Below are 14,587 nucleotides of genomic sequence, written 5' to 3' on the forward strand. Positions count from 1 at the left end.
AAAAGCAGTGCCAGAAATCATTCAGTATGCGTTACATTTTTTTTTTTCCAGACAGAGTCTCACTCTGTCATGCAGGCTGGAGTGCAGTGGCGTCATCTTGATTCACTGCAACCTCAGCCTTCACCAAGTTCAAGTGATTCTCCTGCCTCAGCCTCCCAGGTAGCTTGGATTACAGGCACCTGTCACCAAGCCCAGCTAATTTTTGTAGTTTTGGCAGAGACGGGGTTTCGCCCTTTGGCCAGGCTGGTCTTGAACTCCTGACCTCAAGTGATCCGCCTGCCTCGGCCTCCCAAAGTGCTGGGATTACAGGCGTGAACCACTGTGCTCGGCCTTAGTAGGTGTTACATTAAAAAAATCACATGTACTCCATAAAGATGTACAATTATGTATTAATAAAAAATTAAAATAAAAAGATCATGTAAACTGCTACGTATTCCCACCGGAGAGCTGGTGAGTCTCTCCATGGGTCGTACCATTACCACAAGAGTCCTCTGGCCCACGCACACCCTGCTCCGCCCATCAGCAGCACTCCCCCTCCTCTCCGCCATTTGCTTCTCATATCTTCCTGAACTGATGTATCCATGCTGTGTACTCAACACTGTCTCTGGCTGGTGCAAGCCTGGAAGGGAGGTAGACGGTATGGATGGCTAAGCAGACGAGCTGGGCTGAGTGCAGCCTCGGCTGTCTATCACTTTACTACCCAGCCTCGGATTCAGGTCAAACCTGCTTGCACTTTCTGAACACCAGGAAAGACGCAGCCCGGGCCCAAATAGTTCACTTCTCACTCAGCAAATGGGAAAAAAAATGGACAAGGTGCTGCGTCTTTTGAGGTTCCTGCCCTGCAGCCATCTTATCTACTATGTCCCTCTGGGCTCAAATGGCGCTTTCCCCCAGGGCTCTCCTGGCTTCTCACCCCGCCACCTCCACAGGATTTGGTACCTTCCTGGGTTCCTGTGGTTCCCACTGCACAACTGGATCTCTGTTCTCACTGCCTGAAATTAACTTCCTGTTCCTGTTTCTTTTGCCTTCCTGACTTCCAGGAGGTGGTGGTAGTTACTTAGCTGTGCTTCCACACCCTGGCCTTGTCTTCCTCAATAGACTCAACCTTTTGTCCTGCTACTTTCCTAGTCCTCAGGTTACAGGCAGTGGAACTTGTCTTCGGCGTTTAGTGAGAGACGGCCTTTCTGATTTTGTGCCCCAGTCACGGTGCCAGTCTTCTGGATCTTTCCCAGCAGTGTCGACACTGTGAGTGCTGCCTGTGCACGCATTCATTGCATTCTTGCTCCAGATGGCAGTCTGTGACCAGCACGACTCAACTTCCCGTTCTGTCCCTTTCTAGTAAAATTTCCTGTATGTTACCCCAACCTCTGCTGACTCACAGGTGACTGCTGTCCTGATTTTTAACCCCACAGAATAATTTTGTCTGTTCTTGAGATTCACATAAATGGAATTGTATAGTACACACTATTTGGTGCCTAGTGGCTTGAATTTAGTACAGTGTTTTAGAAACACATCCCTGCTGTTGTGTCTGTCAGTAGTGTATTTGTTTGCTGGGTGATGTTCCATTGTATAATTATCCTATAATTTCTTCATTCATTCTCCCGTTGTTGTGCCCTTGTTTATTTCCAGTTTTTGGCTACTGTGAGAGACAGCATTTGTAGCAGTAGCGCTAGCTAGGCTTGGACATTAGTCTCTCTCCAGAACTGGGGACAGGCCATTAAGGTCAGGACCCATGGATGTGACCCAGAGCTTGCTGACCCTCGGCTGCCTGGGACAGCAGGGGCAGTCTGACTCTGGGGGAGTCAGAGGAGGGCCACATGGTGACCATTACACCCCAGGAGATATGGACTCAATGAACAACCCTTGTGGAAAGGGGTCAAGGAATTTCCCTCCTAGACAACTATAGGGTTTTTGTGATTTTCTTTGGTTCAATGTCAAGAGAATCAAATTGTGGGAAATGCTAGAACCCTCCTCAACTCAGTGCACTGAGTCCCTGAGTGCTCACTCAAGGAGACAGGAAAGGTGGAGTGCAGCCCTGCACAGCAGCTGCTGAGCTCTGGACCGGGGAGGGCATCGTACAATATCCAAGGAGAGAACAAGGGAAGGAAACACCAGTTAACTCATTTAAACCTCACAATCACATGTCATCTCCACTTCATATATAGGAAAGCTGAGGTTCAGATATGTTAAATAAATTATCCAGAGGCAGCAGCTGGTGTGAGAGTCATTTCCTAATAACTGACCACATGACTAGATAATTCTCAAAAGATAAAATGCAAATTAAGTGACTAATAGAAAACATTGATTGTATATCAGTTTTATGCCAAATGCTATTCTTGCCAGGGTATTACAGTTAAAAAGGCAGACAGAAGTTCTTGCCCTGATGGTGCCCCAGGGTGAGATGAATGATGAACAAAGTGAACACATAGAGTATTCTAGAAGGTGATAAGTGCCATGGAGAAAAATAGAGAAGAAACAAGGGTCGTGGTTACAGGGGTATTTGCAAGAGTGAATATCTTGACCAGGAAAAGCCTGTGAGAAAGTGGCATTTGAGGACAGACTTGAAAGAGATGAGAGCATGACCCTGGGGTGGGATTGAGCATTAAAGGTGAGGAAATAGCCATGCAAAGGCCCTGTGATGGCAATGTGCCAAGACGGAGAAACTGCAGAGAGGGCAGGGTGACTGGAGTGAGTGAGTGAGGGGAGTCATAGGAGCTGGCGTCAGAGGGGGGTTTCTGGGGATGAGCTCAGGTTGACCTCATAGGCCATGGTGAGGAATGACTGTTTGCTGAGTGAGGTGGGAAACCATGGAGGGTTTGGAAAGGGGAGTCACATGTCCTGAGTTGTGTTTAACAGGATCTCTCTGGCTCCTCAGTTGACAATAGATAATTGTGGGCAAGGATGGAAGCATGAAGACCCATTTGGACATTATTGCAATAATTCAAGCAATAATTCAGACGGTGACTTTGATCAGGGTGGCTGCTCCACAGATGGTGAAAAGTGGTCGCAATAAGGTTCAGCTGGGAAAGTGAGACCCAAAAATTTGCTCAGGGATTGGATGACGGGTGTGAATGAATTGATTCTGACTCCAAGGATGGTGACATTACTATTCACTGAGGTGGGGCAGGTGACAGGAAAGCAGGTTTGCCAGGAAGAACAGGAACTCATTTTTGGATACATTACACTGGGAAATACCAAAGGCAGATGTTAGACAGCTGGATATGTGCATGTGGAGTTGAGGGAGGGGTCCAGCCTGGAAATATAAACATGGGCGTCATCAGCATACAGACTGTATTTCAAACATGAGAGTGGATGGGTTACCTAGGGAGTGCCTCTGATATTTTGAGGCTGGGCTAGACCCAGGGCAGGAGACAGAGGAGGGGCATTCAGTGAGGGGAGAGGAAAGCAGGAAAGCAGTGGTGAACTGGAGGGGGTGTCTGGCTGTGTCACAGCAGCTCTTAGGTCAGGTAATCTGGGGGCTTGGCAATTTGGAGCTCATTTGAATGGAGAATTTGCAGCAAAAGCCTGAGTGGGATGGGTTCAAGGGAATTGGGGACTGTGGACACAGACAACCGCAAAGGGTTGGATGGAGAGGATGTGGGTCAAGAGAGGCTCTGTCCAGCCTGACCAACATGGAGAAACCCCATCTCTACTAAAAATACAAAATTAGCTGGGCGTGGTGATGCACGCATGTACTCCCAGCTACTCAGGAGGCTGAGGCAGGAGAATCTTTTGAACCCGGGGAGTGGGGTGGAGGTTGCAGTGAGCCAAGATCATGACATTGCACTCCAGCCTGGGCAACATGAACGAAAGTCTGTCTCAAAAAAAAAAAAAAAAAAAAAAAAAAAAAAAAAAAGGCTGTCTTCTAACCCTTTTTCATGGCAGATTTCAAACATGTGCAAACATAGGGTGAAAGAACAAATGCTTAAATGCTTGTGTCTCCAACCACCCGCTTCAATAACGATCTTGACCAACCCTGCTCCATCTATACCATTCCTTCCCCTGCAAACCCCAAACATGTATATTAAATTAATTGATATTGCCCCACAGCTCACTGAGGCCCTGTAAAAGTTTTTTGTTTTTGTTTTTCTTTTAACTTCTTCTCCATTCTCTGTTTCATTTGGGATAGGTGCCATGGGCCTGCCTTCTAGTTTGCTGATCTTTTCTTCTGCAGCATCTAATGTACCGTCCATCTCATCCAGTGAACTTTGCATTTCTGATATTTTACTTTTCATTTCTAGAAATTTCATGTGTGTGGTTTTCGTATCTTCTGTTTCTTTGCTTCTCATGTTTATGCATTCCTTTTCGGTGGCTCACACCTGTAATCCCAGCACTTTGGGAGGCTGAAGCGGGTGAATCATTTGAGGTCAGGAGTTACAGACCAGCCTGGCCAACAAGGTGAAACTCCTTTTCTACCAAAAATGCAAAAAATTAGCTGGGCGTGGTAGCACATGCCTGTAATCTCAGCTACTCGGGAGGCTGAGGCAGGAGAATCACTTGAACCCGGGAGGCAGAGCTTGCAGTGAGCCGAGATTGTACCACTGCACTCTGGCTTGGACAACAGGAGCAAAACTCCATCTCAAAAAAAAAAAAAAGAAAATATTTGTAAGATTAAAAATAGCTGTTTTAAAGTCCTCATCAGATAGTTTAATCATCTCTGTAATTTCTATTTTTATTAAAAAATTTTTTTTTTTAAAAAACAGGGTCTCGCTATATTACCCAGGCAGGTCTTGAACTCCTGGGCTCAAGCTATCCTCCTGCCTCTGCCTCCCTGAGAGCTGGGATTACAGGCATGAGCCACCACGCCCGGCCTGTAATTTCTATTGACTGTCTTTTTTAAAAATCCAGTTTATGGGTTATAGTTTTCTTGCTTCTTTGTATGCCTAGCAGTTTTTTATTAGATGCTCTATATAGTGCATTTTTCATTGTCGAGGTCTAGATTTTGTTGCATTTCTATAAAGAGTGTTGGACTTTCTTTTGGAACACACTTAAGTTACTTGGGATCAGGTTGACCACTTCAAAGCTTACTTTTATGTGTTTTATGGCAGGCCCAGAGCAGCATTTAGTTTAGGACTAATTTAGCCCTGCTGCTGCAATGTCCACAACTAGGGCATGGCATGGATGGGGTGGCCCACGCAGAGTAGGGAGGGGCAAAGGGCATTCAAGAGATGAGAGGCCGTTATAGGAAAGATCATCTTGTGACTATTAAAGTGGCCAAGGTACTAAATCTTTCTCCCTCCCTCCCTCCTTCCCTCCCTTCCTTCCTTCCTTCCTTGCTTCCTTCCTTCCTTCCTTCCTTCCTTCCTTCCTTCCTTCCTTCCTTCCTTCCTTCCTTCCTTCTTCCCTTCATTCTCCCCCTCTCCTTCCCTCCCTCCTTCTTTCCTTCCTTCCTTTCTCAAAGTTGGAAAAATAAATAACTAAATCCCATGCATGATCCTAGATTGGATCCTTAATTGGGGGTGGGGTCTTATAAAAGATATTATCAGGACAATTTGATGACATTTAAATTTGTATGCTATATTAAATAATAATACATAAATAATAAGTTTTCTGAATTGGGCGAGGTGTGGTGGTTCATGCCTGTGATCTCAGCACTTTGGGAGGCTGAGGCGAGTGGATCACAGCCTGGCCAACACGGTAAACCCCATCTCTACTAAAAATACAAAAATTAGCCGGGCATGGTGGCGGGTGCCTGTAATCCCAGCTACCTGGGAAGTTGAGGCACGATAACTGCTTGAACCCGGGAGACAGAGGTTGCAGTGAGCAGAGATCACGCCACTGCACTCCAGCCTGAATGACAGAGTGAGACTCCGTCTCAAAAATAAAAGTAAAGCATAAAAATGAATAAATTTTCTGAATTTGATCCTTGTATTGTGATTATATAAGCTAATTCCTTGTTGTTAGGAAGTACGTGCTGAGGTATTGAGATGTGAACGGTCAATTTACTCTCAAATGGTTCAACAGCAACATAAAGAGAGATAAAAGAAAAAAGAGAAAGAGAGCAAAAGGTGATAAAATGTTAACAAAGAGTGAATCATTGTACTATAATTCCCGGGATCCCAGGGATATGTACTCACTAGGACAGTCATTTGTCAAATTGTTTAGGAAGCAGGTTTGGAGTCTTGTGTGGGGAATTCGTCGACACCACCAGTCCCGAGTTTATGTGCAGTGGAAAATGGAGCAGTGTGGTCAGCAGTAGGAGAGCCGACTTCCACCCTCCACCTGCTGTTCCGCGTGGTGGGTCTGCATAGCCTGGCTTGTGAGCAAATCCATTTTTCTTTCTCTTTGGGACCAACATGGGCTTAGAGATGACATAGCCTTGGGCATCCAAGAAATTAAAGTTTGAGTATCTCAGTGATTCAAAATTGCTGCTTTCAATTAATACATGATGAAGTCATGTTGTTTTGAAAAGAGAATGATTGAAGTGACCAACAGAAGGCTTTAATGTTTGTCCCCAAGTAGGTAGGCCACCCCAGATTTCCAACCCTGGGTACACTGCATTGGCAACCTAAATCCCAAGGACTATGAACTCGGTGGTCATTCTGCAGTTTCCCCTGAGAGTATTCGTGGGTTTGGGAATCTCCTGCTGAATAGGATATTGGGTAAAATTGCTTTATGTGAGCACTAGTAAACATTTAGCATATATTACCAAGAAAAGCAACACTGTAAGCCAAGGAAACTTAGAGCTTATCAAACAGAAGGGGATGATGGAGCAAACAGGTGAAAAGTCTGGCAGGCAGGATGAAGATCAATCAAAAAAGGGCAGCTGGCTACAGGCAAATATCATTTCACCCCCACTAGCATGGCTGAAAAAAATACATGTTGGTGAGGATATGGTGACCTTGCTGATGGCATTTTAAAATGGCATAGCTGCTTTGGAAAACAGTCTAGCAATTCCTTGAAAAGTTAAATGTAGAGTTTCCATACGACTCAGCAATTCCATTCCTAGGTGTATACTCAAGAGAAATAAAAACATATGCCCCCACAAAAACGAAACGTGTACACAAATGTTCATTGCAGCGTTATTCATGATAGCCCAAAGTGGAAACAGTCCAAGTGTCTACAAACTGATGAACCAATAAATAAAATGTGGCATATTCATACCAAGAACTTTCCTTTGGCAAGACAAAGAAATGAAATACTGATAAATGGGACAATAGGGGTAAGTGTTGAAAATGTGCTGAGTAAAAAAAAACACAAAAGGCCATATATTGTATGATTCCATTTATCCGAAACATCCATTAACAGGCAAATCTGTAGAGACAGAAAGTAGAGGCCGGGCGCAGTGGCTTATGCCTGTAATCCCAGCACTTTGGGAGGCTGAGGCAGGCAGATCCCGAGGTCAGGAGGTGGAGAACATCCTGGCTAACATGGTGAAACCCGTCTCTACTAAAAACACAAAAAATTAGCCAGGCGTGGTGATGGGTGCCTATAGTACCAGGTACTCGGGTGCCTATAGTACAAGGTACTCCGGAGGCTGAGGCAGAAGAATGGCGTGAACCCGGGAGGCGGAGCTTGCAGTTGAGCCGAGATTGCGCCACTGCACTCCAGCCTGGGTGACAGAGCAAGACTCTGTCTCAAAAAAAAAAAAAAAAAAAAAGAAAGTAGATTAGTGGCTGGCAGAGCTAGAGGAGAGGGATCTAGGGAGTGACTACTCATGGGTGTGTGTTTTCTTTTTGGGGGTGGTGAAAATGTTCTGAAATTAGATAGTAGTGATGGTTGTACAACTCTGAATATACTAAAACTAGCTGAATTGTACTTTCTAGAAGGATAAATTTTATGGCATATGCACATATGCACGGCACCTAAAAAAAAAACAAAAGAGGGCGGCTGTGTGTCATGGGTTGTTCCTTGCTTCTTGTATGTGCGTTTCTGCAGTCCAGTTGAGCAGCTGTGCCTCAACCCTTGGGTCTATCCTGGTCTTGAATGCTCCTGACTGTCGCCTTCAGCCTTGGAACCACACAGCACCACAGCACAGCCTGCAAGCCTTCCTGGGAAGATTTACACCTCTAGACTGAGTCTCTGCTACTGCACTTTCTCCTCCCTCTCAAATGAAACCGCAGTGCCTCTCTGTGTGACCTTCTCTGTCATGCAATGACTTCTCTTTCATTTCCTATAAGCCTCTGAGCCCTGCCTTCTCCTTGCCAATTTCCCTTAGTTCCATCTTCCTTTGGCCTTCCCCATTTGTGTAAATCTGTAGGGAAATGTTATTTAAAGACAAAACCCACTACTTATTCTTCTTTCTTACTTGCTCCTTGGGAAATGTTTGCTTCTGTGTTCTTGGTGAAGGAAAGCTTAATTTTGTCTGCTTTTATATCGCTAGCCTTTTCAGATTGCACATTCCAGCCAATCACCTCTTGAATCAGGTAATTAGTTTTATTGTATCAGTCTAACCTTCACAATTTCATTATGCAAATATAAACATGCATAAATACATTCATGTTTCCCCCCTTTTACACAAAAGGAGGCATACTGTTTTGTGCCTTGCTTTGTTTCACTTATTATGTCTGAGAACTTTTCATATCATTTAATGGAAAGCTTCCCCTTTCTTTATCAGCCGTGTGAGAGTCCAGTGTCAAGATGGACTGTGTTTGGTTTCATCAGTCTCTGTGGAAGGATCCTGGCTGACCTGTGTCTTTTGCTCTTACAAACCTTGCTGGATGACCTTACAGTCACCTTGTTGCATGCACACATAGGCAGAGCTGTAGAATAGATTCCCAGTGGGGGAGTTGCTGGGCAAAGGGTAAATCCCTTTATAATTTTGGCACATATTACCAGAGTGCCTTCCACAGGGTTCTATCAACTGCTGGGTACTCCTGTCAGCTGTAAGAGTGGCTGCTTCTCCCAGCCTTTCCAATAAAATATGTTACCAACATTTGAAGCCAGGTGCAGTGGCTCATGCCTGTAATCCCAGCACCTTTGTTACTAACACTTGGGATTTCTGCAATGGTGTGCTGGTAAATGTTTAACAACCATGTCTCCAAACATAACAAAACAAAACAAATCCCAAAACCAGAAAAACAAGAAGCCCTAATTGTAGTGTCTGCTAATTTCCATGGTGTAAATACTTCCACCCATGCCAATTGCAAGCTATCAACATGAAGTCCCTGAACATGGAGTTGGGAAGAGATGGGCCAAAACACCCACTGTATAGTATTTCTACCACACAGATGCAAGAGATACAAGTAACAGGGATAATTGTGAAATGTAGTAAGATAATGAGGAATTTAAGAGTTTTTATTTCCTTTGTATTTCTACGATTTATTTAGTTATAAATTTATATAATTAAATTTTAGCAACAATCTGCATATAATGACCTACTCATAAATCCAGCTCCTGAAAATTTGGTAATTATTCATGGTTAGCTGTCAAGAGTCAGCTCTAGCACACTACTACAATTTTGCCAATTTGAAAGGTAGTGAATGCCATCCCAATGTAGTTGTCGTTTTTATTGTGGTTGTTTTACTTGTTTAAGGACCATTTGTATTTCCTTTTCTGTGAAATATGTGTCTGTTCTTTGCACATTTATCTACTGAGTTTTATTCTCTTGTTGATATCTAGGAGATCCTTATACATGAAGCTCCTTCTGCATATCTTTGGTCTGTGTTATAAACTGCAGTGTTTTTTCCTGGTGTAGTCATTTATCTTTTGTGCTTGCCCATGGCATTTTTCTTTTTCTTTTTCTTTTGCCATGAAGTTGTTGTTGTTATTGTTTCAAAATGTAGTTGAATTGTTTTTTTAATTTTTTCTGTTTTTTTTTTTTGTCTCTTCTTTTTTCTTTTTTTGACAAGGAGTCTCACTCTGTCACCCAGGCTGGAGCAGCATGTATGACATGCAGTGGCATGCTATCTCGGCTTACCACAACCTCCACCTCCCAGGTTCAAGCAATTCTCTTGCATCAGCCTCCCGAGTAGCTGGGATTACAGGTGTGTGCCACCATGCCCAGCTAATTGTTTTTGTTTGTTTTGTGTTTTTAGTAGAGACAGGGTTTCACCATGTTGTCCAGGCTGGTCTCGAACTCCTGACCTCAAATGATCTGCCTGCCTTGGCCTCCCAAAGTGCTGAGATTACAGGTGTGAGCTACTGTGCCCAGCCCATTTTTTCTTTTATGGCATCCAAATGTTGAATAACTAGGAACAACAGGATTAAATAACTAAATTTTTTTCTAATCACAATCAAGTTTCACATATTTAAGCAAGTTTCTTATACTCTAAGCAATCTGTACAGTTCCTGTATCTTCTTGGAGTTCATTATATTCAATTTTGTCTCTTTCTTTTGAGTCAGATTATTATTTAAAAACCCTCTACACTTAATGATATCACAAACATGCAAAATATGTTAGAGATAGGCCTGGCACACTTCAATTAAAAAGAAGTATGCATAGAGGTTATAAAATATTTATCAAGCATTCCATCACTAGTTCAGTGGTGGCTAACCCCACCACTTTTCTCTGACTAGTATTATTTCCTGCTGGGGAGTTTCTTCACTTATATTTGACTTCCCATGTGGGCATTGTCTTAGTAATTTTGTGTTGCTATAACAGAATACCACAGACTAGGTAATTCATAATGAATAGATATTTATTTGGCTTATGGTTCTGGAGGCTGGGAAGTCCAATATTGAGGGACTGCATCTGATAAGGGAAGCTCTCATATAGCAAGAAAGTTTACAGGAGAGAGAAAGAGAGGGCTGACCTTGCTTTTATAACAAATCCACTCTCAAGATAAAGAATCCACTCCCTCAATAATGACATTAATCCATTCCTGATGGCAGAGCCCTCATGAAATAATAATCGCTTAAAGATCCTATTTCTCAGCACAGTTGCACTGGGGAGTAAGTTCCCAATGCATGAACTTTGGGGAACACATTCAAAGCATAGTTGGCATGTACTGGCTTAGTCCTGCATTGCTCTCGCCATTAGACTTCAAGGCCCAAAGCTCTAAGAATGATGCTGGAGTGTGGTTTGTGTTCAAGAAATATTAGTTGAGACACCACATTCAAAGGTATGAACCCCTCAGATAGACTTTCGTCTGCATCTCCACCATCCCTGACAATCTCCATTAACATTTAGTCATCAGCCACATTTCCAGCATCACTTGAGAAAGCTGTGCATGTGGTCTATATGGTGTAGTCTCAGAATATCGTCATGTGGAAAGTTCTAACTCGGTGTATCTAAAAGCCACTTGACCACTTACAGTGAGCTTTTATTTCTAGCATCTCATTTTTGGTTCTGACTTTAGAAATGTGAAAACCAGATCTCAGATATGATATGTAATTTACCCACAGTTACCTCATTGCGACTCTGGCTTCTAGTAGTGCATCTGGCACATAGTAAGTCCTCAGTAAAATGAAGAGCATTTGAGATGACATGATTTTTCCAACTCCCAGTCCAGGGCTCATGTTACTGTCCTATTACAGGCATGACCCGAGATGGTGGTGGCTGGAGAGTTTCCTTCCAAGGTACTCTTTACGGGGTAGACATGAAAGACAGTGATCACTCATGCCAACACCCTATGCTTGTAACCTGGTCTCTCCCTGGCTGGTAGGCCTTATTCTGTGAACAGTTACCATTAGAAAAGCATATGATAAGTATAACAACTACAAAATGTTGAGGGCATATTATATACCAGTTAATGTGCTATGTGTTCAATCCTCATCCAACCCTGTCTGATGTTAATATTATTACTGTCATTTTATAGGGCTAGGGATGAAAATTGAGGTGTAGAGATGTTATAAGACTTGTCCAAGACCAGACAGAGGCAACAGTAGAGCCAGGTGGAAATTCATGATCACAATGCTCTTTGTCTGTGGGGCATGGAGTTGCCCAATATATTATTGTTTTACAATCTTCAGACACAGTGTCCTTGCTTGACAGGAGGCACGTTCCTTTATGTTGCAGGAAATGCATTGAACCTGAATACCTCTACGGGAGACCTCTCATCCCTCCTTCCACGCCATCCCTGCTCTCAGTCTACACCTCCCATTTTTTGATCAAGACAGCCTTGAAGTTCTCTGTGTCTGCGGAAGGAAGGAGACGGAGCTTGTTTTTCACTTTTGCTGCCATTATTAATTATTTTTAGGAAAGCATTGTGTCTTTTGAGAGAAGATTGTAAGTACCGGGAGAATAAATGGACCTTAGAGTAAGCCGTGTATGCTCCAGACTTCCCCAGCTTGATGAACAGCTTCCTGACCAGTGGCTGGCAGTCCCTGGTCTTATTGGACGGACACTGGCTGGGGGCCAATGTCTGAGTTGAATGGTGAGGACCGGACAGTGCTTCTTCCCAGCCAGTGTGGCAATGAGCCCACTCTTGAAAAGGCGCCTTGGCTTGGGAAAACACATTGCACATTAGATGTTGGCATCTGCAGCAGGGACCTGAGGCTGGAGTCATTGCCAGGCACCTTCTGGGAGGCCTGGCTTTCCAGCAAGGCCTGCTTCACGTTCTCAGGAGAACCAGACCCAGTGTAGGAAATGCCCTATTGCCCAAGAGGAAACCCCATGTCTAAGAACTGACATAATTAGAAGACTGATAAAAATTAGAATGAGAGGGGGAGGGCCTAAATGAAGGGTCATGGGGTTTACTTTTTTTTTTTTTTTAAAACCTCCTTCCTGCCCTTCTCTGCGTATGAATAGACTACATGCTCATCCAAGAAAACTTTGACGAGTAAATACAAATTTCTTCCAATCATTTCACCCAGAAATTTAACTTCTAGTATTTTTAAAGGAGCGTCTTTTGTATACCAAACTTCTCCTATTTTTAAATAATATATCATGACAATCATTTTATTTTGTAAATTGGACCTCAGGTGCAGGAAACTGGCTTAATTGTGACCTATGATTCATAGTGCATGTATTAGTCCATTTTCTTGCTGCTGATAAAGTCATACCCGAGACTGGAAAGAAAAAGAGGTTTAATTGGACTTACAGTTCCACATGGCTGGGGAGGCCTTAGAATCATGGTGGGAAGCAAAAGGCACTTCTTACATGGTGGCAGCAAGAGAAAATGAGGAAGAAGCAGAAGCCGAAGCCCCTGATAAATCCATCGGATCTCATGAGACTTATTAACTATCAGAAGAATAGCATGGGAAAGACTGGCCCCCATGATTCCATTACCTCCCTGCTGGGTCCCTCCCTCAACATGTGGGAATCCTGGAACATACAATTCAAGTTGAGATTTGGGTGGGGACACAGCCAAACTATATCATTCTGCCCTTGGCCCCTCCCAAATCTCATGTCCTCACATTTCAAAACCAGTCATGCCTTCCCAACAGCTCCCCAAAGTCTTAACTCATTTCAGCATTAACCCGAAAGTCCACAGTCCAAAGTTTCATCTGAGACAAGACAAGTCCCTTCTGTCTATGAGCCTGTAAAATCAAGAGCAAGTTAGTTACTTCATAGATACAATGGCGGTACAGGTATTAGGTAAATGTAGCAGTTCCAAATGGGAGAAATTGGCCAAAACAAAGGGGTTACAGGGCCCATGCAAGCCTGAAATCCAGTGGGGCAGTCAAATTCTAAAGCTCCCAAATGATCTTCTTTGACTCCAGGTCTCACATCCAAGTTATGCTGATGTAAGAGGTGGGTTCCCATGGTTTGGGGAACCTGTGATTTTACAGGGTACAGCCTCCCTTCAGGCTACTTTCACAGGCTTCCATTGAGTGTCTGCAGCTTTTCCAGGTGCATGGTGCAAGCTGTCAGTGGATCTACCATTCTGGGGTCTGGAGGACAGTGCCTTTCTTCTCACAGCTCCACTAGGTAGTGCCCCAGTAAGGACTCTGTGGGGGGGCTCCAATCCCACATTTCCCTTCTGCACTGCCCTAGCAGAGGTTCTCCATGAGTGCCCCACCCCTGCAGCAAACTTCTGCCTGAGGATGCAGGCATTTCCATGTATCTTAAAGATCTAGGTAGAGGTTCTCACACCTCAGTTCTTGACTTCTGTGCACCCACAGGCTCAACACCACGTGGAAGCTGCCAAGGTTTGGGACTTCCACCCTCTGAAGCCACAGCCCGAGCTGTATCTTGGCCCCTTTCAGCCATGGCTGGAGTGGCTGGGACACAGTGCACCAAGTCCCTAGGCTGCACACAGCACAGGGACCCTGGACCCAGCCCAAGAAACCACTTTTTCCTCCTGGGTCTCCAGGCCTGTGATGGGAGGGGCTGCCATGAAGGTCTCTGACACGGCCTGGAGACATTTTCCCCAAGGTCTTGGGGATTAACATCAGGCTCCTTGCCACTTATGCAAATTTCTGCAGGTGGCTTGAATTTCTCTCCAGAAAATGGATTTTTCTTTTTTATTGCATTGTCAGGCTGCAAGTTTTCCAAACTTTTATGCTCTGCTTCCTTTATAAAGCTGAATGCACTTAACAGCACCAAAGTCACCTGCTCAGTGCTTTGCTGCTTAAAAATTTCTTTTTCCAGATACCCTAAATCATCCTTCTCAAGTTCAATGTTCCACAAATTTCTAAGGCAGGGGCCAAATGCCATCAGTCTCTTTGCTAAAACACAACAAGAGTCACCTTTACTCCAGTTCCCAAAAAGTTCCTCATCTCCATCTGAGACCACCTCAGCCTGGACCTTATTGTCCATATC

At 44.0% G+C, this 14,587-nt stretch overlaps 1 long non-coding RNA gene across 1 annotated transcript in view; it reads left to right on the forward strand.

Annotated features, from left to right (window-relative positions):
• The window catches only part of LOC111524273, a 36,203-nt gene extending 23,943 nt beyond the window's left edge, over positions 1-12,260 (forward strand). The window contains exon 3 of the long non-coding RNA XR_002725743.1: positions 11,900-12,260. This is a non-coding gene — a long non-coding RNA (uncharacterized LOC111524273). The remainder of the gene's footprint in view (positions 1-11,899) is intronic.
• Positions 12,261-14,587: the final 2,327 nt, after the last annotated feature.

The sequence above is a fragment of the Piliocolobus tephrosceles genome, chromosome 15 (genome assembly GCF_002776525.5).
Source record: "Piliocolobus tephrosceles isolate RC106 chromosome 15, ASM277652v3, whole genome shotgun sequence".
Taxonomy (NCBI): domain Eukaryota; kingdom Metazoa; phylum Chordata; class Mammalia; order Primates; family Cercopithecidae; genus Piliocolobus; species Piliocolobus tephrosceles.